General features: G+C 39.7%; 1 protein-coding gene across 5 annotated transcripts in view; it reads right to left on the bottom strand.

Annotated features, from left to right (window-relative positions):
* The window catches only part of PIP5K1B (phosphatidylinositol-4-phosphate 5-kinase type 1 beta), a 306,204-nt gene that overhangs the window by 253,075 nt on the left and 29,413 nt on the right, over nt 1–23,716 (bottom strand). For 2 of the 5 annotated variants that reach the window (XM_050761235.1, XM_050761241.1), the window contains exon 2: nt 14,928–15,083. The exons of 2 other annotated variants lie outside the window; for them this stretch is intronic. The gene's annotated coding sequence lies outside the window, so the exon portion shown is untranslated. Of the gene's footprint in view, nt 1–14,927; nt 15,084–17,353; nt 17,372–23,716 lie in introns of those variants that run through there. One more of the 5 variants, XM_050761238.1, reaches the window with a different exon arrangement.

Raw genomic sequence — 23,716 nt, 5'->3', positions numbered from 1 at the left:
TAGCTGCTTCATGCATTCTATCCAGGTTTTATAGCTGCACTCAGTGGCAGAGTCAGAGTAAACTGTTTACTTCATCTTATCTGGAAATGGAATCTTGTGACTATATTTAGATTTCATAAAATTTGCAGTTGAAAAAGTAGACGCATATACCCAGTTGCTCCAAACATACGTAAATGTTTTCTGATAACTAAATATCAGTTTTTAAATTAAAAATAATTTTAAAATCACATATTCAGTCACCCTTTAAAGGGCTTAGTATCCACACATGGTTAGAGCATTCTTAGAAAGTCATATTAAAGAATTTACAAGAGACAGCAGGAGTATAACCAAAGGTCTAAAACAAGCATCCTCCTCTACTGACTCTTTCAGAGAGAAAGAGGTAGGAACTCACATTTTTCAAGGCCTTTTTTTTTTTTTTTTTTTTTTTTTAAACATAATGAAGCCCCCTAGTTCTCTTCAGTCAGGATAAACCAGAGCTAAGTTTAATGAAAGTAGGTCTCTGAAGTTTCTCCTATCTGAGTTTTACTACCTTGACCAGTAGTGCCAACCTCTTTCTTTTAAGCCACCTTCCATGTCACGAATGTAATTTTTTATTGAAATTCTAATCTTGTCTTTTAAAATAGAAAATTAAAATTCTAGAAATGTACTGCCAAATACTATAGCCACTAGCTACTAGCCACATGCAGCCATTTAGTATTTGGTAAGCCTATAACTGACAGGGTGAACTTTAAATTTTATATAATGGTAACTAAAGTTTTTAAAAAACTGATGCTTGTTTCTGTTCTTGGGAAACTGCTAAGTATGTTGGAACAACTTGGGAATGTGAGTCTACTTTTTCAATTATGAAAGTTATGAAATCTAAACACAGATTAAGTATTTCTAATGAAAGCTTCGTGTCGAAACTGGTATGTGCTATAAGTGTAAAATATACACCGGATTTGGCAGATTTAGTCTGAATAAAAAACAGAAAATATATTAATAATTTTTCATAGTTGATTACATGTTGAAACTATATTCTTGATATATTAGGCTAAATAAAATATATCATTAAGATTAGTTTTACTTGTTTCTTTTTACTTTTTAAATGTGGATACTATGAAATATAAAATTACATATGTGGCTCTCATTGTATTTCTATCAGACAATAATGTTCTAAATGTCTTCTAACGATTGAGATACATACAAGTATTTTAAGCTGAAATTCTAGAAAATGGAAATATAGGCAAAAATATAAGATATTTGTTGGGTGCAAAGAAGAAATGATAGAGGAACCATGTAGAGAGAAGAATAACATATGTACACATTATCAGAATCCTCAAACAAGGTGAAAGATAAAAGAAAATTCTTTTCTAATTCTCTTCATTTTCAATTAATTGAAATGCAAAGATGATTAGGACAAAAAGATGTTCAAAATTACTCTTTGCAATACTATCTTTGTTTGTTGGTAGGCTGTTAATTTACAGATGACCTTGTAAAACAAAAACTGTAAACGAAGAATGAATACACAGACTGCAGACTGCATAGCAGCTACTATACATTTTTAGACATCTATTTTTTCCACAAATGTGTCAAGCTGACAAAATAAGAATATAAGCAATTTACAAACTCTTCACATTAAATTCTAATTCAAGCTGTTCCTTTTTGGCTTTGGAAATGGAAATGGATCTGCTATAAGTTTCTAGAATTAATATTACACAACGGAGGGAGACATGCTGACCTGTCAGACGGGGCGGGCAGGGGGGGACGTTTAAAAAATATTTACGTGAAATAACACATGGCCAAAGACCCTTAAAAAGTCCCTGGAATTTGGTCTTAGGAGTAAGACAATTTATGCAGCCTCCTTCTCCACATGGTTCTTTGTGCACAACAGGAATGAGTCTACACTGTTAAGAGTCTGTAATCAGTGCCAGACGACTGATCAAAGATGGCAAAGTAGGGCCAGCTTTCAGAGGCCACCCAGTTGCTGAAAGAAAAGGAACATTTTCTTCAGGTGACCTTAAGCTTCCTAGAGGTCAGGCAGGATGATCTAAGCATTGTTTTTCAGGCTGTCTGAGGACACCTGGATAAATGACTATTTGAAGACTGTGGGTGAACCATGCTGAGTTCATCCTCTGGCTCCACCCATTTGTAAGGTTGCACAGACCACCTCTTACTTCAGATTCCCACAGCCCAACTAGCCTAAATAAGTTTAGTTTTCTTATTTAAATGTTCCACCATCTAGGAAAAACACATGTGATTGCAATGTTTAGAAAAAGGACAGTATACAAACCGGTATGTAGTGTGATAGTAATTACTCAGACACGAAACAACTATAAATACCAACAGTGGTTATCCCTAGTAACAGGCTTATATTCCCTCTATTTTTCAATATTTTCCACATTTTAAGGAGGAAAAATCTTGTATTACTTATACAGAGCAACTTATTATTTGTATGAGGGAGCAGTAAGAAACAAAAAGGGTCTATATCTATGAAAGTACATGAATACATTTTGAATTAGTATCTTCCTTTGACATTAGCACCTAATACATTTGTGATATTTGCAAACTTCCTGTGGTATCAGTAAGCAGAGGTATACTCATAAATGTGCTTTCAAGGTGCCACGGTGCTATCCAAAAACATAGATCAGTAATAAAAACAAAAGTGGATTCTTTAGGAAAGCAGTCTCCAAAGTTAGAAAACAATAAAAGGAAAACATTTCTTTTTTGAAGTACGAGTGTAAACTTCAACCATTCAGTTACACTGTACATCTAAGGTCTTGACAATGCTGCATGAAAAATTAAGGCTTTACATTACATAAATGTTTGATCTACTTTCCTAACAATTATGATGCACTTCAAATTACTTCTTACAGATCTTTCAAGGTTCAGCAAGGCAGAGAGAGAAGCACAATCAAATATATTTATTTATTAGATCAACTGGTCACTGTTTAGACAGAGTTCTAGGTAAATATAGGTGCCATTTTCACAGAGTTCAACTGCTATATGTCAAGAAGATCACATATAGATAACACGTTATTTAAAGAAAGAGACTAGCACTGCCAGAGTACTATAGGAAGAGAACCACAAATCATTCATGATAGTGAAACTATACTATAGTGACATTCTCTTTAAAGTCAGGAAAAAAGATGCCTCCTATAACCTCTGTTATTTTAATATCTTTCTAGAAGTATTAGCCAAAGCAGTAAAAATTACAAATAATGTAAACTGGAAGATAAAATTATTATTTGGAAATGAAACGATAATCCACTGACAACATTCAGTAGAATCACCTGAAAATAGAATCAGAGCCAATACGCAAAAATCAATAGCTTCCCTAATTTCTAGAAACAGGTAAAAAATACAATGGGGTAAAAATTCACATTCATAAAAGAAAGAAAGAGTATAAACAAATAGAATACATTCAAAAGATAGGTGTACAGAACCAACATTAAAAAATCATGGCACCGGCCGGGCGCAGTGGCTCACACCTGTAATCCCAGAACTTTGAGAGGCCGAGGCGGGTGGATCACGAGGTCAAGAGATCAAGACCATCCTGGCTAACACAGTGAAATCTCATCTCTACTAAAAATACAAAAAATTAGCTGGGCATAGTGACGGACGCCTGTAGTCCCAGCTACTCGGGAAGCTGAGGCAGGAGAATGGTGTGAACCTGGGAGGCAGAGCTTGCAGTGAGCCGAAATAGCGCCACTGCACTCCAGCCTGGGTGACAGAGCCAGACTCCGTCTCAAAAAAAAAAAAAAAAAATCATGGAACATAAAAAAAGATTTAAATTAATAAAATGATTCACCATCCTGCTGAATGTTAAAGCTTAATTATAAAGATGACAATGTTCCCTCAAATAAACGTAGAAATGCAATGGAGTTACAATTAATATCCCACTAGCAGTTCTGTTTAGAAGTTGACAAAATTACTCTAATGTTCTTATAGAAGAACAATCATGAAGAATATTCAAGAAGGGCCAGGCATGGTAGCTCACGCCTGTAATCCCAGCACTTTGGGAGGCCAAGGCAGGTGGATCACCTGAGGTCAGGAGTTCGAAACCGGCCTGGCCAACATTGCGAAACCCCATCTCTACTAAAAATATAAAAATTAGCCGGGCATGGTGGCACACACCTGTAGTCCTAGCTACTAGGGAGGCTGTGGCAGGAGAATCGCTTGAACCCAGGAGGTGGAGGTTGCAGTGAGTCAAGATTAGGCCACCGCACTCCAGCCTGAATGACAGAGTAAGACTCGGTCTCAACAAAAATAAAAAATAAAAAAATTTTGAAGAAAATGTGGGGGGAAATAAACCATATTTAACCACACAGATAGAGCCTGCACAACTAGATATCAAGATGTGTTATCAAAATGTGTCATAAAGCTATAGGAATTTAAACCTATTCTGTTCTTACCTATTCTGTTCTTTAAAATGTTTTTTTAAAAAAGGCTAGAATTCAGTATACAATTAATATGGCATTTCAAATTAATGTAATAAAAAGATGGATTCTTAAATCAGTTTGGCTAACTGGCTATTCATTTTGGAAAAGATGAAGTTAGATCCCTACCTCTCAACCTTATACAAAAATAAATTTCAGATGCAATAAGATATAAATGTAAAAAATGGAACCACAAAAGTACTAGAAGAAAATTAAGGTACAATTTATTTAATGGTGGGATGGAAAAGACCTATCTCTGCATGCCAACAGCCAAAATCATAGGGAAAAATATTAGATCTAACAACTAATCTCAAGAGATTAAATCTTTCAGTTTCACAAAACTGAAAGGCAAGCAAATTGAAGGAAATATCTGCATCATATGGCAGAAAGAGAGTTAAAATTTTAACCAATAAAAAGTTTTTGTGAATTAACTTCAAAAGCAGAGCATTCCATTGAAAATAAGCACTACCCTTCTCATCTAATAGGTGAAGTAAGAAAAATCCAGAGAAGACTGACTAAAGCATACGTTGGTAACTCCTGGCAAAAGATGAGATGAAATCTGGGCTTTGCAGTCCCCTAGAAACATTATTTTTCTGCATTATCAGGTTGCCTAAATCTAAAAAAAGAGAAAGGAAAAGAAAGAAGGAAGAGAAGGCGCAAAGGAGACAGCAAGGGAGGGAAAGAAAGAAAACGAAAGGGAGGAAAAAAAAAAAGAAAGAAAGAATAAAAAGGAAACCAAACCATATTCCAATGGCTATGGCTGAATGAATTACCTATGCATGTTTGTACACATGTTAAGTTAAAAAGCAATCTCCTGCCCTTGCACTAACTATGTAAGTGACCTAACTTTTCGGCCTTGTTGCTCATCTTAGAGCAAGCTGAACTTGAAGATCTCTAACACTGTCCAGTTCAACCCCACTTGCATTAATGTATGACATTATAAAGTTATGGGCAACTCAGAAAACAACCTACATACAATTCAGTGAACATTTATTGGGCACCTAATATGGGCAAGATACCATAATAGATACTGTGGGGATATAGCTTTGGCCTCTACTTGTATAATCAATCTATTACCATAAAATTCTGGAGCTGGAAGAACTAAATTTTATAAACGAGCAAACAAGCATGTTGGATATACTGAAATATAAAACCTTTAATACATTAATAAAGTTAAAGAAAATGTATTCCATATATATAACATGTTAAGGCTATCATACTCTTTAACAATTCTTTTAAATAATTAGATAGGAAAATAGGGAATCTGAGCTTGAGGTCTAGCACTGTCAGAAATCCATTTTTAAGAAAATTATCTGAATTCATATAACAAAAAATTAAGCATTTTAAAGTAAACATTTAGTATGTTCACAATGTTGTGTAACTACCTCTTCTGCTAGTTCCCAAACTTTCCTTGCAGTGCAGCAATGAATTCAAGATGTGCTCCATCCTTGATCTTGACCATTTCCCAATGAAGCCCATGACTCTTTGAGGAATTTCTCAATTCACTTAGCGTAACTAGGCAACTCATTCTATTCTAAAATCATTTAACAAATGTCTATGTAAATCTTTACTAACAAAATGAAGGGCCATATAATTACCCAGAAAAGTCAATCTCTGGAGTCATCTATGAGAATTACAAAACTGCATTTTTAGTAGCTGGACTTTTATTACCTAAATTACTCCCTGCTTCTATTCTCTCATCTCAGTCTTTGTGAAAGTTTGCACAGAGTATTCAAAGAGTGTCCAAGCCCAAGCTCACAAGAGATCAATTCATAGGTTCTCTATGCAGACCCCTCTTTGGCACGCAAGGTTTATGCAAGAAATGTTTGCCTATGAAAAGTTGATAATTATAGGTATGCTTTAGAAAGAAATGACAATTGCCATAAATATTTCCATAGTACCTTAGAAATATGCTTTTATGCTAATCATAAAATTATAACTGCCAACATTTTCTGATAATTTATTATGCTCTTGACACAAGTCTATGTGCTTTCTCTACGTTATTTCATTTGAATCTTACAACAGTTATAAAAATACTGAGGTTTAGAGGTTACATGACTTGCCCAAAGTCATCCACTTTACAATAACTACCAGGCATACTTCTTCCCTGAGACCACACTGCCAATAATGATCCCTGAACCGTTTCTATAAAGAATTCCCACAGCAGCTGGGATAAACCAAAGCCACATGGCTTAATTCTGAAAGGCACTCCCAGGCAGTCTGTGGGGAAGGAGCAAAAGGTTCACCACCTTTGAAAGACTTAGGAATTCCAACCATTAGTCATCAGCAGAGGTGCATCAACAAATACTGGTTTCAATCCACGTCAAAGATGTTTTCATTATCCCCATGAAAGGATTAAAAACGGTCCCCTCTAATATCACAACCTGCCCCCTTGTGCCACCTTCAGCACTCCCAACCCCCTTCCCTAAACTGCTGGTTTCCCATAGTCTCATCACTATCTAAACACTCTACCATTTACTAATTGATTGTGCATATAAGTATTCTAGTGTGCTAGAATGCAAACTCATTGAGAACAGGGATCTTCATTTTATTCACTGCTGTGTCTCCAGTGTTTAGAGATATAGTGGCCTGGGTCACAGTTGAAGCACGTTCCTCTTCCTTACAAAAGTATATGATGGTAGCTATTCAAATCACTTTCTAACATTTCACCAAAACCTGCTAAACACTGCTAAATATTTCACACATTTGAATGGAGACACTGATACATTCATAAGTGAATGCAACAGCTACGTCACCGAGGAGAAAGCTGTAATTATGGAATAATAGAACTATCACTGACAGATGGAAGGGGTTTTGCTTGTTGTTACAGCTTATCCAGGGAATTATATAAAGAGTTCAGTGAGTTAGCATAACTGACAGGCAACCTACGCATACAAATCTTGGGGAGCTGAAAGGCGAGAGGGGAAGGCAATGAAGGAAGGATGTTTAATTTCAAAACATATGTGCATCTTCATAATAGAAGTTACTGTTTGGAAAATGTTTTCAATGGCCATTAATTCTTTAACAGAAACTATGGAAAACAGTGTGACAAAGTAGTATGGCAGAGCATGGGTTAATAATCATTTTCCTGCATTAAATACTTTGCAATTTGCCAGGCACTGTTCTGAAGCCTTTACATATATTACATCATTTGAATATCCTTACAACAACTGTGTGATATAAGGACTGCAATTATTTTATAGATAATGAAACTGGGGCTCGGAGAGGGTGTCTAACTTGCCCATGGCTACACAGCTACTTAGTGATGGAGCTGGGATTAAGCTGTACTTAATTTGTACTCTACCTTGGTGTTTCTCAACAGGGTGTAGTTTTGTCCCCCAGCTGACATGTGGCAATGTTTGGAGACATTTGTGGTTGTTGTAACTAGGGGGAAGGAACTACTGGCATCTAGTGAGTAGGAATGCCACCGAACATCCTTAGGGCAGAGCATCGCCCCACGACAAAGAATGTTCTGGTCCCTAAGTGTCAGTAGTGCCAAGGCTGAGAAACCCTGCTCTCAAATTCTTCACCTCTGTACTTAAAGCTTGAGAAACACCTTTGACACAGGGACTTCTGTCCTTTTTAGGAGGAAAACAAACTGTAACATGTGGTTACAGGTGGTCATGTTACCTTATAAGAGAAGTGCATTCATTTCCTGAGGCTGCTGTAACAAATGACACTAAATCTGGTGGCTTAAAACTATGAAAATTTATTCTCTCCCAGTTCTGGAGGCGAGAAGTCCAAAACCAATGTCACTAGCTGAAACTGAGGTGCTGGCACGGTCATGCTCTCTCTGGAGGCTCCGGGGAACTCTGTCCCTCACCCATTCCAGCTCCTGGTGGCTGCCAGAATTGGCACTCCTTGACTGGTGGCCACATCACTTCACTCTCTGCCTACGTCTTCACATCACCTTCCCCTGCATGTCCCTCTCTGTCCCCCTCTGCCTCTTTCTCATTAGGATGCCTGTGAAACATTTAGAGCCCACCTGAAAATATAGGGTAATCCCCTCAAAATGCTTAATTCAACCACATCTACAGAGACTATTTTTCAAAATAAGGTAACATTTACAAGTTCTAAGAATTAGGATGTGGATATCTTTGGGGGACCGTGAGTAGACATTATTATTTCCATTTTACCATGAGGGAACTTCAAGTCATGTGCCCAGGACAAATGGCTAACAAGTGGTAGAGGTGGGGTTTGAACCCAGTTCTGTCCACCTCGGACGCTCGTTCTTTTTTCTTTATACATTGCCACCTACAGAGGCTAGAGAAAAGATCTGAAACCTGGCCGGGTGCGGTAGGTCACGCCTTTGGGAGGCAGAGGTGGGCGGATCACCTGAGGTCGGGAGTTTGAGACCAGCCTGACCAACATGGTGAAACCCCCTCTCTACTAAAAATAGCCGGGTGGGGTGGTGCATGCCTGTAATCCCACTACTCGGGAGGCTGGGGCAGGAGAATCGCTTGAACCTGGGAGGCGGAGGTTGCGGTGAGCTGAGGTCACGCCATTGTAGTGCAGCCTGGGCAACAACAGCGAAACTCTGTCTCAAAAAAAAAAAAAAAAAAAAAGGAAATCTGAAACCCAGCCTCAGAGTGGGGCCTACTGGAAGAAAACTACAAATCCAGGCATATTCTAAGCACTGTCTATAAAAATCATGACGGCACAAACTTTCGTGATATGAGTGTCTGAAGAATACAATCACCTGTAATCTTTGCATAGAACTGTCTAGAGCCTTCTTCCTGAGTCTAAAGTAAAATGCAGCAAACTACAGCTATAACTACACATGCTTCTTTAGCATTTGTACTTTATTATGGACTAAAATCCCACACTTGCTGTGAGAAGAAGTCATCGCCAGTGGAGAGAAGGATATGGTAGGCCTGTGTGTCTGTGGGGATGGAGTTTCCATAATCCCAGAAATGTTTTGATATTAAAAATATTGGGCATTCAGCTGTAAAAAGGAATGAAGCACTGACTCAAGTCACAATATGGATGAACCTTAAAACATTACGCTGAGTGAAAGAAGTCAGGCATAAAATGACACAGATTGTATGATTCCTTTTATGTGAACTACCCAGAACAGTTAAATCCACAGAAACAGAAAGCAGATTAGGGGTTGCCTCGGGCTACAGGGAGTGGGGAATGGGGAGTGACTGCTTAGTGAGGATGGGGTTTTATTTTGGAATGGTAAAAATATCTTGGAACTAGATAGAGGTGGTGGTCACCTCCATTTTTCATAGTAAAATGGTTAATTTTATGTTCTAAGAGTTTTACCTAAGTAGATACATAAATGAGGCCTCAATGCTAAGCAGACTCTGGGATGGACAATCCATTTCTTTACAATGTAGTGTTAAACCATATTGTGGATCAAATTCTAGAGGAGTGGCTTCTAGCTAAGATATTATGATTTGATATGACCCTGGACAGAATATGTCTTCTAGTACTCTACTTTTTGGATTATGACAAGAAGGTTTAAAAAACAGCAAGTCATACAATTTTAAAATTCACTTCTAATTTTTTAACTAAAGTAATAAGTACTTGCTGTAAAAAGAAGCTATATTATGCCAAAATTTATAGTAAAGTAATATCTAGAATAAAAATTTTACCTCCCACTCTCCTAAAATTAGTTGCCTACTTGTATTTCCTTATAACAGAGCCAGATGAGATAATAAAATAAAAGTGCTGTGTTAACTCTGAAGCATATTTCGAATGCAAGGCATTATTATGAGTGTAAATAACAATACTCATCAAAAAGACAGCACAAAGGAAAACACTGCCATGTTACAGTGTGTACTTTATAACGACGCACTAGTAATAACTAACCAACAAAATTGGTGGTCTATTATTTTACAATCAACAGACAGTAATTAAGCAACAAACTTCAACTGCTGCAGTTTCGATTTGATAATAACCAGATAGGACACACCAGAAGAATGTGCATATACGAGATAAGCCTCCTCCTCCTCCTCCTGAAGCAAGTACACCCAAGTAGTCGCCCAGGGAGTCTAGACTGCCCCCAGGGCCGTATATGGAGTAAAACTTGTTAAGGGAGGAATGTGAAATTCTCTGACTTGTGGCCAGAGTTAGGACCGTCTATGGAGTAGGCAGCGAAAGAATGAGAGGGAAGGCGATCGCCAAGCCTAGTTCAAGTCCAATGCCTTCCTTCAGAATCCAGCTTCTATTCCTAAGGAGAAAGACATTCCCATAGCCCGTGAACCCCCAACTGTGTGGGCCGAGGGCAGGGATAGGTCCGGTGTGAGGGGGTGGAGGGAGGCTATGACAACTTTGGGGATCTACTACCTGTAAACATGCTGCTCTCATGGGGCTGCATCTTGAAGAGAATTTCTCTTGCTGTGTACCATGCAAGTTAGATTCTGGGCTAGGAACTAGTCTTTCCGTTCCAGCCTGAGGCCAGGCTGCTGCCACCTCGACAGGATCTGGAAGTGGTAAGCCAGGCCTTGCTGCAAGGCCAGAGGACAGCTGGACATGAAGGACTGCAGGAGAGGCACAAAGAGGACAAGACCAGAAGAGAGATGGAAGTGCTGAGCTCTGGGCCATGCTTGCCATTAACCCCTTAGATAAAGTTATCTCACAGCTAACTCTCCTTAGTGTGGGTATCTGTAAAACGGGGTAGCACCTCTGCTCTCCTTGCCTCAAACTAAATTCTTGTTAGCAGAGAGTGAGAGAAAAAGAGCCAGAGCGAAAGAGAAAGTGAGACAGAGAGAGGAGAAAGGGGCGAGGGGAGATGATAATGAACAGAAAAATATACCAAAAATTAAGCCTTGTCTCAGTACTTCCAAAACTCTGTGTATGCCATATAACTAAGAATCTGTTTGTTAAGAGTTAACACATTTTGGGACGCCAAGGTGGGTGGACCACTTGAGGCCAGAAGTTCAAGACCAGCCTGGCCAACATAGCAAAACCCAGTCTCTACTAAAAATACAAAAATTAGCCAGGCATGGTGATGCATGCCTGTAGTCCTGTGAACCCAGCAGGTAGAGGTTGCAGTGAGCCAAGATCACACCACTGCACTCCAGCCTGGGTGATAGAGCAAGACTGTGTCTCAAAAAAAAAAAAAAAAAAAAAAAAAGAGTTAACACAAAAGAAGAGAGACATTTGGCAAAAGAGCAGCTTAAACAAAGGTAACTTTTTAATTCATGCTTTCATTCATTTATTCAACATATATTTAGTGAGCACTGGTTGGGTTTCTATTACCGAATAAAACAGACATGAATTTTCCTTTATGGGGCTTACCATTTGGTGCGAGAGTAAGACACTAAATAGCTTGTATAATTTATTTGGAAACATTATCATTTATAATATAAGATGTACTGTGAGGGAGATAAAGGGAATTGCAGTAAGAGAAAATAGAACATTAGGGGAGATCTACTTAAGTGGGGTTTGAGCAAAGAAGTCTTTACTAAGGAAGGAACATTTACGAATCCTAAAGGAACAGAAGAAGCTGGCAACACAGAGCAGGAGCAGGCAGCAGAGAGGGAGCTTCCTGGGTGGAAGATTCAGGTGGAGCACAGGTCCTGGAGCAGGATGGAGGGCAGGAGAGGAAGAGGCTGGAGCGAAGTGGACACTCCTATCTACTTCCAAGAGCCTTTTCTATGCTGTGTGTCACGTGCATCTCTAAGAGCTAAGGATAAGCCCTGCTTCCCAAGAAGGTATTACAGAACGTCAAAATGGGAAGTGTCAAACAAGCCACAAAGATGGATGAGATACCAGATTCCAAAGTGAAGTGCCAGGCCTAGATGTAGTTTTTCAAAGAACATAGCCCAAAACCTTTTTCACTGGTCTTAAACCTCTTATCTACAGTGAGGCTACAAGTAGGCTGGACTGTTTGTTGGTGGCTAAAAGGAGAGAATGTTTGAAGCAAGCAGGCTGCAGTCCAGTCTGGTCCTAGCCTAAAGGATTAAGCTTAGGAAGAGATAAGAGTACCTGCCCCTCCCTGCTTCTCCCCTTTCCAGCCTAGTGAGGGGGCTCAACAGGACTACCTGGAGAGCATGAGGCTGTTACGATATGGAAGGCACTGTGACCTTGTTTGGGACTTCTGCTTAAGAAATCTGAAGAACTGGAGAGCTGGCTGGATGCTGACGGATAAGCCAAAGGAAATGACAGCTGCCCTGGGAGCAGCCTGCCCTCTCCCAGTTGGTGGGAACAAAGGAAATGTGAGTGTTTCCCATGGACCACACCATGAGCATATGTACAGGGTATATAATAAGGTCTTCCCAACAAGAGCCACCTGGACAGCAATAGAACCCAGCAGACAGGAGTATGAATGGATTGGTGGGCTTTCTAGAGACTGTGGAAGGAGTCTGCAATTAGGCTGAAGAGAGTGTAGCAGCCCCAACAAGGAAACTGGAGGTGAGAGGCCCCCAGAGACAAGGTGAGAGGGTATCTCCAAAGAACCCATAAAAGGCTCCACAAGTGAAAGAATCAACTCTAAAGACCCACAACACAAAAAGAGCTCTCCTATGATACCGCCTGCCAAGTAAAAGCTTTCCTACACTCCTGCCTGTTTCCCACCCAGCCCCTAACCCCAGTCCAGAAATCATAGCTACTGAGTAAGCAAGAGAAAAAGCCTCCAACCACAGCCCCCTCTCCCTGCAACAGGCCCTAGCCAGGGGAAGGGGAGCAGTTATAAATATGAATGAAGTTGGAAGCTTTAACTATCCCATGATACTAGACATTTTAAGTATCTGGCAAATTAAAGTGGGGTTTTTTATTATATATGAGGAATCAGAATAGCCACATGATATGTTTTCATCCAAAAAACAGGGGAAATGCTTTCCACTGTATAAATATTAATGGAAGAGTAGGAGACTTGATGAAGTTGTTTTCTGATGGCCTCCCATGAAACCTATTTGTTCAAGGCAGATTATACATAGAACCCCATTGTGCTAGCACATCTCATGGAAAATGTACTTTCCAAAAATGAGGCCTGGCATGCCCCAGCTTGAGGATGAAGATCACTGTGGTTTGTGGGTACACCTTGTAACACGGTCCATCCTTGGCCAGGCCATGCAGAGCCTTCAGTATCTATGGCAACTGAGGCTACGGACCTCCTGCATACATCAGTGGTTCTCGTTCTTACACCTTCCTCCTTTTTCAGGAAGACAAATTGTTTCAGGAAGGAATCCCTATCACCAGGAACCTCCACCAAGCTCAGCTCTGATCCTCCTGAAACAAGCTGTGATTGACTTCCCAATATTGCGCCTTATGAGTCTTCTTCTTAGATGTCACCCTAACAGGATTCCCAGTACATTCATCTGGCACCCAGTTGAGAAGGCCAGAGCCTCAACCCATACTCAGCAGGAAACCCAAGGAGAATCAATGAAAGGCCAGGGGCCTCTTTAACTCCACCCATTCAATCTCCCATTGTCTTAGTGTCATGAAAAGCAAGTCTTAACACATGCAGGGCAGTAAAACATGACATGGAATTCATCTTCAGTAAACTGGCACTTTGGTTAAGCAAATGTGGAAAAGTCAACCGCCACAGCATCCTTGTATGCCAGTGGGTTTTAGCAAATTAACATACTGACCAAGTCTTTCTGATATTGGAAATATTGCTTACCAAATCAACACCATGTGACAGGGATTTCTCCTCACACATATACACTGTTCTTATGAAAGCTCATTCAAAGCTGACATTAAAAGACATTTTAGGCCAAGCCTGGCTCATGCCTGTAATCCCAACAGTTTGGGAGGCTAAGGCAGGACAATCACTTGAGCCCAGGAGTTTGAAACCAGACTGGGCACATAGCCCTAACTTTACACTAGAATAAAAAATTAGCCAGGCATGGTGGCATGCAAATGTAGTCCCAGCTACTCAGGAGGCTGAGGCAGGAGGATTGCTTGAGCCTGGAAGGTCAAGGCTGCAGTAAGCTATAGTTGCACCACTCTAGCCTGGGCGACAGAATGACATCCCTGTTTCAAAAAAAAAAAAAAAAAAAAAACAACCAGTTTTGGTATTTGGGCTATTTTTAAAATGCACATCAGAGGATCTGAAGGTTTCTGGGCCTGCTCCCCACTAGGTTCCGAGCTTCTTGAAGACAGGAACTATGTTTCATCCACTTTTGTACCCTCCTGGGGCCTAGTACAAAATCTGATATATATGTGGGTTCATTCAAAGTCTGATAGCTGATAAGTGAGTGAACAAATGAACATTCTGGCTCATATTTTCAGTTAGATTTGTGTGAACACTATAATTAAATCTGTTTTGAAAAAGAGAGAAACCTGCTATCCATCACTGTCGACCACTCTATTCTCTACAGACCATTTTGAGTGTGTTTATTTGAATCTTGTAGTCAGATGCTATAGTGTTCTTTTGTGTAAAAAATTTTCCTGGGGTACCTCTTTCTATAGGCTCCTGAGGCCACCCCCATAGATGCCCATTCATACCACTCAGACACAGCAAAGATCCAGCATGGTATTGGGCTCCATCAAAGGGAATCAATGGGTATCTCGAAGGGAATAATACTGCTTTAAAATATGTATTTTCAAAAGAATTACCTTTCACCTCTCTCCTAGAAGGACCTTTGGAGATGAAGCAGAAAGAGAAAAGGCCCTCAAATGCTGAGAGGTATCAGGCACAGAGAAAGGTCAGAGGACTGGGGTTGGATGGCTCTGCAGTCACATCTCAGCTCTGCTGGGCCTTGGCTTCCTTATCTGTAAAATGGAGATAATAATGCCTACCTCAAAGAATCACGGTGAGGAGGGGAACAAGTGAATGTATGAAGGCTCTTATTATAGCCCTTGACACATAATAAGGGCTCAAATGGTGGTTAGTTCTACATACAACGCAAATTACATACACCTATCTGTATATTTAAAGATAATTTTGTGTCTGAGTGGTCCACAACTCTCAAAGGAGCTGAGATCCAAAACTCAGCTGTTTAGAACTTGGAATGCACTTTCCCATGGAAACAGTGCTACAAATTATAGAACTTAAGAATCAGAAACCAGATGACCTTATAGTACATCCAGAGATGTAGTAAAACTTCCCACTAAATGTAGGATTTCTTAATATAGGCTCTCTGGTGTTGAAATTCCAAGCAAGGCCACCAAAACCAATGTAACCCATAATGTCACTGAAACCACATGCAAGGAAACAAATAATAGTGGAAAACAATTTTTAAATATTCAGTAATATTTCAGCTTCACATGTTCTTCTAACCTTAGCTAAGATTATCTTCCAATTCTGAAACTCATATAGAAGTGAGGAGACATAAACTTCTTATGAGTAGGGTCATGATAACCTACCCTGCTTCTCCCCACCCCCAACAACTACCACCCAAATCTTCCAATTAGTAATACGTGATAAGGGCTCTATCAGCAGCATCAACAAAATGCAATGGGCCCATGGAGAAGAAAGTGATAACTGGGGGGCTAGAGAGTGTGAAGATAAATGCCAAAGAGAAGAAGAGGTGAGGCATGAAGGAGGGAGGCAGAGAACAGAAAGAACAGGCTTGGTTACCAAGTTTCCCTTCTTTATTCCCTTGCTCAGAGTCAGCCCCATCTCATCTGGTTGTACACAAGCAAAACTATTTGTAAAGGTCATTCCACAATGGATTGGTGGGCTTTCAAGACAATTCGAGATACTGTTTGGTCACATGCTAATGTCATTTTTTAGGGGTCACCCCTCATCCTCCACCTTGATCCCTGGCCATGGCAGTCTCTACCTATGCAGTGACAGCAAGAAGGCAGAGTGCTCTGGGATATTTCTACTGCTTGTTCTCTGGAATGAAATCAACTGACTGTACTTATAGCACATTCAGAAGCCAAGGGTGCTTAGTTTGGAGAGTGCATAACATTGTCTTCAATACGGAAAATTTCAAAGAAACTGCAAAAGTGACCAAGGAAATCTAGTTTTGGACAAAAACTCTAAGTCCTACTCAGATGACATGGGATAATGTTAAATGAAACAAAAATCAATTTATGAAAAAATATATGATTCCAATTTTTGAAATGTATGTACACACACTGTTTTAGGCTTTCTTAGATATATCTGCTCAGAAAAAAGGAAGCTAATGCTCCAGAACATGAACAATGATTTTATCTGTGTTAGAGAATGAAAGAGTATATATTTTTTCTTCATAATTTTCTAAGTCTGGTTAAATGGGTAATTATATAAAAGTGGGTAAAATGGCATTTAGAAATACTAATTTGAGATTTTAAAGCTAAAAGATTTCTTAGAAATGACCTGATCTAAAACTTCCCCCAATCCCTCTCAGGTTTGTAGGTAAAACACCCCTGGCACACCGACTGCCTTCTGAGCCTGAAGTCTTACAACTCGAGGATAACTAGCTACATCATGGCTTGAGCTCAGATCTTGTGACATTTATGGTCTGTGCCACTCCCATAATATCACGTTGCCTAGAGTCAGAGACTAATAAACTTCATAAGGAAATACGCCATGAGGAAGGCGCAAGCCTTACTGTGCACACCTACATTTCTCACTAAATAAATAGTTGCCTTTGAAGCATATCATAATTTTATGACATGCAAACAATTCAGTTGCTAAAGGAGCTCCAGTGATTTCATCAGAGCTACTGAACCAGAGTCGTAGTTATGAAGTTTGAACTCCTGCATTGCCTAGAAGACCTCTATCAGAGAGCTTCACGAGAAAAATATATTAAAAGGCATCTCTGTCCTCATGCTAGGTATCTCTGTGATTATAGAGAAGACATAGGTTATTTCTGTCTTCTACTGTTGTGAACTACACATATAACAGCCACTTAACTTCCATTGAACCCAAGAGACTGAAGAGACCCATTGTACCATACTGTATTAGAACTACTTAACATTTAGTCAGCCCAAAAACATGTATAGAAATGAGATAAACTAAAAACACTTTCTGAAAGTATCCATGTCCCAAAGGCTTTAAGTACTTCTATTTATAAAGCCTTGTTAGGAGCTATGCAATATCTAAATCTTACCAAAAGATTTGTCCCAAGATCTTCCATTTCTTCATGGAGAAAATTCAGACATTGGATGCAAACACACGTATAGCAGAGCCTTGGGCCGCACAGAAGTGGCTTCCTGTTTTGCTCCATTTATCTTACTGGTAGGGATTGGGAATGCTTTCTAGGCAAAGGGTGGGGAGCTGGCCTATCAAGGACACAGTAGCAGGAAGGACAGGCCGCAGGTAGTGAGGTCAAAGAACTGTTTTTCAGATAAGCAAAGAGACTCTACACCTGGTCACAGCCACAATGGGTAGTTTGTTTCCTGCCCAATGTGCTAACCAGGAGCATAATACATGACCCCAGGATGTACCTGTGGCTGGCAGACAGTGTGCAGGAGTCTGGGCAATACGTCAGTCTCTTGGGTTCAGCAGTAGTAAGCCTAGAGTAAGAACCTGAAATTAGCTATGCAGGTCACATGAGTTTAGGACAAAGCCTCAAGCATGCATAGGCACAGCAGAGAAGAAAGTGCCTGAAATGAGCACTGAAAGCGTGAAAATGCTGCCTGGGGAGAATTCTCAGTGGAAGGAGCTAGAGGAGAAGTGCAGGAAACAGGAGGCAGAGAAGTATTGCAATCTGAGATATCACAGGCTACAAAATATTCCTCCAACCAAAATTACTGTGGTATTAAGGGAAGCCCTAAGAAGGAGGCTGAAATTTATGTTTAAATATAAATGCTGACTTCTTAAATATTTTAAAGTTTTAAGGAAAGAATATAATGTGCTAAAGTGGCCTCTTGTCTTTGTCAGTCAAAATAAAGGTACCCAAAATGGATCAAGAACTATACTACTACATCCCTCAGTCAAAGATCTCCAACTCTGAGAGGTTAATCTAAGTATATAGACAAAAGAAGCCAAAGGCTAGGTTGTATGAAGATGTACAAATGTTGTGTCCTATAAGAGCAGAAAATAAAGAGTTGATGATATCTGAGGACTGATAAGGGGAAAATCAGACTAAGCAAGAGTAAATTGAGGCACAGGAAATATTTTAAACTCCTTTACAAATGATAATGTGAAGATACAAAATAGGAAAATAAAATATGAAGTTTAAAAATTCAAAATTAAATGGTCATAAAGATTACAACGGAATCAAAATAGTGGTGCTGGGAAGGAAGCTAGAGAAACAGTCGATGATCAAATGCTGACGGTGGCCAGGATTGTTCAGGATCGGCTGATGGAGAATGGAGAAACTGAAGGCCAGACCCCATGGTAAAGCCATGGGGAACATTTTTGGCCGGTGAAGAGGCTATAGGCTCATCCAGAAATATCAAGGCGTGGGCCTGAGCCCCCCAAAAAAGAAAAAAAAATGTTGACCTTCCTGAGATCAAAGTGGGCTCAAGTACACTGTTTGAAACTTGAAATGAAGCATTGAAAATGTGGATAGTTTAATATGATCCTGAAGAAGGGTGATCTGAAGGAACTTGCAGATTAAAAGAAAAGAGGCCCCTTCTCAGAGAGGGCCTGAAAGGGTCTGTTTAAGCTAGAAATATCTGGAAGGGTCCATTTAAGAGTCTAGAAATTTGGCCACACTTGCCAAGGGACATGAGAATCAAGTTGTACTGCCTGATATCACATGACAGCGGGAATGGGGCAAAGTGATTAACTTCACCCCACCTCTTGTCATCTCCAGCTTTCAGATGATAATATGCAGACCCAAGAAAGGTGATGCCAGCTGCTGGCCCAAGATGACAACTAGTTTATGGTGGTGACAGGAACAGTACTCACATCTTTTCCTCTCAGTCCAGCAATTCTTTATTATAGCATGCTCTCACAGCAACCATATGTAGGTGGACCCAGCATTCTCCTACCATACACGAATTAACCTTAAAAAGTCATTTTCACTATACAAATGTTATTGTTTTTATTTTTAATTGGTGAAATTCAAGAAGGCCAAAAATAAAGAAAATCAATTGTTGTTTCAATTCTAAATACAACCTCATTTTAGAAGTTCTCATTATTTCTGTTAAATGTATTTAGTTGGTGTTGGCCTATTTTCATAGTTCATATTATGAAGATTTATTCTATAGGTTTATATCATTAGCCACATAAATATGAATTTTTAAGATTTCTATCCAAGTTCTAAGGACCCTTCTTCAGTTTGGGGCCAAGAAAACCCTAAATACCTGCCACTGGAAACCTCTTTCTAGGCCAACAAACACTCAGTCATTACCTATGTTATGGCATATGAATAGAATCAGCTATGAATTTATTGCATTATTCTGTCATCCTCCAAACATCTCTCTATTATGTGCTTAAGGAGAACGGCGAGAAATATTTGTCAAATGCTTTGATGTCTTTGGCATTATCTTCCAATACAGAAGCCCCTTTTATAAAAGAAAATGTGACAACTGGTCACTACACATTACTAGATTTATGCTGGTTCCTAAGGATCAATGCAATCTCTTCTCTGGACTATTAAATAATTCATATGATGGTAGTCCAGAAATTTTGCAAGGGTGCATTTCATACATTGAAAGTTTTAGGAATTCAACTTTGTCAAAAGCTACATAGAACAACATTTGCATATCTCTGGTCTTCTGGAACCTCTGCCACTCTCCAAGTTCACTCAACAATCACCAGCAATGGCTCAAAGATGATGTCTGCTAACTCCTTCAACCCTGCTAACCCTGAGATACAATCCACTGTGTCCCAGAGAGGTAAATGCATTCAAATTACCTGGATTTTCTTTCACTGTCATCCAAATCCCTTTTAGTAACACCCTTTTCATTTTGGAAATAATTTCCTTTGATGGAGAATTGAAAGCAATATAGTTCTGCATATGTCATCTATTCATGCCAGCCTTATGCCCTTACTTAAGCAACAGTCTAATGCTGTCTCCATTCTTCTAGCTCCAGATACAACTAAAAAGCAAAATAAACACAACACTATTCTCAAAATACAAATGACATATGCCCCCACGCACACTCCAAAAAGGTTCAACCTAACCATTAAGGAAATAAAATACACACACCAATAAAATGTCATTTTGTAACAAACTGGAAACACACCTTTAAGAGATAGAAGGCTAACCTAGTGAGGCTGTAGGGAAATGGACATCCAATAATGTAACTGTATTTGGAAGCAAATACATAAGATGTTCATGCTCATCGAGAGCATCCTGGCTAACACGGTGAAACCCCGTCTCTACTAAAAAAATACAAAAAACTAGCCGGGCGAGGTGGTGGGCACCTGTAGTCCCAGCTACTCGGGAGGCTGAGGCAGGAGAATGGCGTAAACCCGGGAGGCGGAGCTTGCAGTGAGCTGAGATCCGGCCACTGCACTCCAGCCTGGGCGACAGAGCGAGACTCCATTTCAAAAAAAAAAAAAAAAGATGTTCATGCTCTTTGTTCCAGGAAACCTAAACTTGGATATTTATCTTAAGAGACACAATCTGAAAGAAAAGAAGGTCAAAGTATATAAATAGAGGAAGTATAGGAATATCAAAATGGCCCCAAACTGGATGCCTTCTAAATATTCAATAATGGAAATCTTTAAGTAAACTATAAAACATCAGCTGTGGTAGGCTGAATAATGTCCCCAAAGATGTTCACATCCTAATCCCCAGAACTTGTGAATATATGGTAAAAGGAATCTTCTAGATGTAATTAAATTAAGTGTCTCAAAATGGGGAGATTATCCTGGATTATCCAAATGGACCTAATGTAATCACCAAAGTGTGTAGAAGAGGAAGACAGGAGGTTCAGAATAGGAGATGTGGTGACTGAAGCAGAGGCAGAGGGGTAGGTAAGGTTTGAAGATGCTGCTGGCTTTAAAGATGGAGTGAGGAGCCACGAGTCAAGGAGTGAGGGTGGATTCTACAAGGTGGAAGAAGCAAGGAAACGGATTCTCTCCTAGAGCCTCCAGAAGGAGTGCAGCTCTGCCAACACCTTGATTTTAGGACTCTGACCTCCAGAACTGTGAGAAAATAAATTTGTATCCTTTTAAGTCATTCCATTTGTGGTAAGTTTTACAGCAGCAGTAGGAGACTATACACAAACTATTATGCAGCCACTGAATGTTATAAACCTGAGGACTACAGAGCAACAGAAGAAAAATGTTAAAATACACAGATGGCAAAACTGTATGTACACAATTACTACATGTGAAATATGCATACAAATAGATCAAGATTAATAGATTGAGACAAAATATACTAGTAGAGTAAAAGACTTTTTAACTGGTCTTTCTACTTTTGCAACATTCAGAGTGGCCAGAGTGGTCCTTTTCAAATACGAAATCAGATGACCCTATTCCTCTGCTCAAAAGCCTCCAATAGCTCCTCTCTCCTCAAAGAAAAAGACCAAGTTCTCACAAGGACCTCCACACCCCAACTCCACAGCAGTACACAGCTCCCACGACAGCCACTCACACGCACCTTCCGTGATTCCATCCCAGACACCACCTGCCCAAACGTGTGTTTGTCCTCACTCACTCCATCTCACTACCTGGCTGACCCTGCTCCAGGCTCATGGACCAACTTGCTATTCCTGGAGTGTTCCAGGCCATTCCTGCTTCAGGCTTTGCACTGTCTGTTCCCTCTGCCTGAAATACTCTTCTTAGTGGTATGCACATGGCTCATTCCCTTGCTTCCTCCCTGTCTCTGCTCAAATGCCACCTTAGCAATGGGGCTTTCCTCAACTGCCGTATATAAATAGTCCCATCACCACACCTCAGAACCCCCGACTCCCTTATCCTGCTTTACCTTTCTCCAAAGCATGTATTATTGTCATATTTAAAATATCTATTCATGGCCAGGCGCGGTGGCTCACGCTTGTAATCCCAGCACTTTTGGAGGCTGATGCAGGCAGATCACTTGAGGCCAGGAGTTCGAGACCAGTTTGGCCAACATGGCTAAACCCCATCTCTACTAAAAATACAAAACATTAGCTGGTCGTGGTGGCACATGCCTGTAATCCCAGCTAGTTGGGAGGCTAAGGCACGAGAATAGCTTGAACCTGGGAGGCAGAGGTTTCAGTGAGCTGAGATCACACCACTGCACTCCAACCTGGGCAACAGAGCAAGACTGTGTCTCAAAAAAAAAAAAAAAAAAAAAAAAAAAAAAAGCCCACAAATAAATAATATATATATAAAATATATAATTCAAATATAAACTCCAAGAGAGCACAGATTTTGGTAGCTCCAAAAATCTACCACTGTGCATCCCCAGAGCCTAAGAGTTCACATAATGGGCATTAAAATTCACACAGTAGGCCAGGTGTGGTGGCTCACGCCTGTAATTCCAGCACTTTGGGAGGCCGAGGCAGGCAGATCACTTGAGGTCAGGAGTTCGAGATCAGCCTAGCCAACATGGTGAAACCCTGTCTCTACTAAAAATACAAAAACTAGCCAGGGGTGGTGGTGGGTGTCTGTAATCTCAGCTACTTGGGAGGCTGAGGCAGGGGAATTGCCTGAGCCCAGGAAAGTTGCAGTGAGCTAAATTCATGCCACTGCACTCTAGCATGAGGAACAAAGCGAGACTCCATCTCAAAAAAAAGAAAAAAAAGAAAAAAATTCACACAGTGGGCAACTGAAAATTCATTGAGTAAATGAATGATGATCAGAGATTACTTCAGAGAAATGACAAGAGTACCCATTTTAATATAGCTGCTTTATAGGCAAACCAAATAATTTCATTTAGTAGAGTGATATAATCATTTTCACAAACCAGCAGCTAAGTAACTTTTGGTGATATTTTTAGAAACTTAGTTCAATCATAAGTTCTTTCTTCATCTTCTGTGCATGTCTTTTTAAAATACAAATTAATCATAAAGTGTCCTCTGAAGCCACATGGGTTCCCTTAGATTCTATCTCCTTATATCTCTCATGAAGTTTCATCATATTTGTCTAATCAGGATTTCACTTTTCAGAAACTCTCATCCCTTCTGAATTACATATCCCTAAAAAGCTGTGAGATCTGATTTATTTTCATTGAATGTTTTTAAATCTGCTCTCCCAAAGCCCTGTTAATATGTCTTTGACTGGAGTTTTTTTCTTCATAGTTACAAATTCCGAGAGATCTGAGACAGGAAATACATGTGGTATACAAGTGAGCTAAGAGCATCTTGTAGTGCCAGAAAGTAAGAAGGTGCTACAAAGCAAGCCAGCAAGCAAACAAAGCCCCAAAATGACAAGAGTATTTCAAGGATTACAGGAGCCAACTGCAAGAGGCGGCAAAAAATGACCTAAAGCTGGAACAACATGAGCAAGAAAATGAAGCGGTATCTGGATTATAACTCAAAGTATAAAATATATGAGTCCATAATGATATAAATAAATGATTGAATGAGTAAATAAATGGGGAGAATAACAAATTTTTCATGCAGAATAATTGCACATAATT

This window comes from Macaca thibetana, chromosome 15, assembly GCF_024542745.1.
Source record: "Macaca thibetana thibetana isolate TM-01 chromosome 15, ASM2454274v1, whole genome shotgun sequence".
Classification (NCBI taxonomy): Eukaryota; Metazoa; Chordata; class Mammalia; order Primates; family Cercopithecidae; genus Macaca; species Macaca thibetana.
The sequence above is the reverse complement of the archived record's forward strand: the minus strand, read 5'-3'. Positions and strand labels throughout refer to the sequence as shown.